At 61.7% G+C, this 1,354-nt stretch overlaps 1 protein-coding gene across 1 annotated transcript in view; it reads right to left on the bottom strand.

Annotated features, from left to right (window-relative positions):
* LOC103918805 (myosin phosphatase Rho-interacting protein-like) overlaps positions 1-1,354 on the bottom strand; it is an 85,738-nt gene that overhangs the window by 63,542 nt on the left and 20,842 nt on the right. The window lies entirely within an intron of this gene.

The raw sequence follows: 1,354 nt of genomic DNA, 5'->3' as shown, positions 1-1,354 counted from the left end.
CCTCCAGCTGCTGCAGAGGAACATCGAGCCCTGTACATCACCCGGCCCAGCACAGAGGTTTATCAAACGGCGGGAGCAAGCCAGTGCTGAGGGGTTCAGCATGGGAAGGCAACCCCGAGCGATCGCACAACCTCCACATCCACCCGCAATTGGGAGGGAGGAATTTCTGCACGTCTGAGCAGGCTCGGCTTAGCCAGGGCTCAGCAGAGCCGGGAACAGACGCTGGCACGCTCCCCGCGGAGGGGAAGGGGATGCGCTCCCCTTGGCATTCACAGCGGCCAGGCAGGCTCTGGGTGCCAGCACCCAGCATGAAAGAGGGAGGCCCCGGGGAGCAAGTCTGGCAGCACAGCCCATAGCCTGTGCACATCCTCCCCATCGCAGCCATCGTGCAGAACTGGTTTGAGTTTTCAGAGTGAAAATATGGCAGAGAAATGACAGACAGATAGAAGGACGGACATAAAGAAAGAAGGCAGCTGAGCAAGAACACAGACTCGGGATCAGCTCGGGAACACCTGTGGGCAGGTCTCAGGAGGGAGCTGGATGCCAGCAGGGTGGCTGGTGCCCGCTTGTCCCACCTTCTGCGAAGGGATTTCTGTGCCCAAAGTGCTCCAATTCAACACCAAACTTGACCCACCCCATAGCAAACGGCTCCTGTGCCCAGTGCTGCCTTATCCCATGGCCTCTGTGTACCACAGCACCAACATCTTTGGGGACCCCCTGAGGTCTCCCCAGCTTGTGGCTGGGTTTCGAGGCGCCCCTCCACACCCCACTGCTCTCCAACCCACTGGGAACGAGGAGTGGAGTCTCCCTGGCCAGGCACGGGAGCGTCTCCGCCGCCATTGCCAGCCCGGGGCTCCCCTCCCGAGCTCACCCCTCCCTCCCCTCCTGCTTTTAGTAAGAGCAGAAATTGCCAAACCCACAAAATTAATGTCTAACAGGTTCAAGGCAGAGCAATTCAATCCCTGCTTGCAACAGCCTGGGAGGTTTCCGGCCAGCTGCCGCCCGGCTCCCGGCTTGGGGGTAGATCATCCCTGCATAGGCTGCAAAGTGGGTCCCCCATCTCAAAACCAGTGTCCCAGCTGTGCGAGGGAGAGGCACCTCCTGGGCGAAGCCCCAGCCCCGTTACTCCTCCCCGGCCCGCAGAGATGGTGGGGACACAGCAAGGAGCTGGCACAGCCGGAGGGGCGGATAGCCGCAGGCAGGGAACAGGCAAGCACCTCAGGGGAGAAACCAGTGTCCCCCAGCAACCCCAGCCAGCAATGCCCGAGGTGTGGTGGGCACGGGACTGGGTCCTCACATCCCTCACGGGGATGTGCCTGCTTACAGCCTGGTCTGAGTGCCACCAGCCCCCCCC

Source organism: Pygoscelis adeliae, unplaced genomic scaffold (assembly GCF_000699105.1).
Source record: "Pygoscelis adeliae isolate BGI_AS28 unplaced genomic scaffold, ASM69910v1 Scaffold456, whole genome shotgun sequence".
NCBI lineage: Eukaryota > Metazoa > Chordata > Aves > Sphenisciformes > Spheniscidae > Pygoscelis > Pygoscelis adeliae.
The sequence above is the reverse complement of the archived record's forward strand: the minus strand, read 5'-3'. Positions and strand labels throughout refer to the sequence as shown.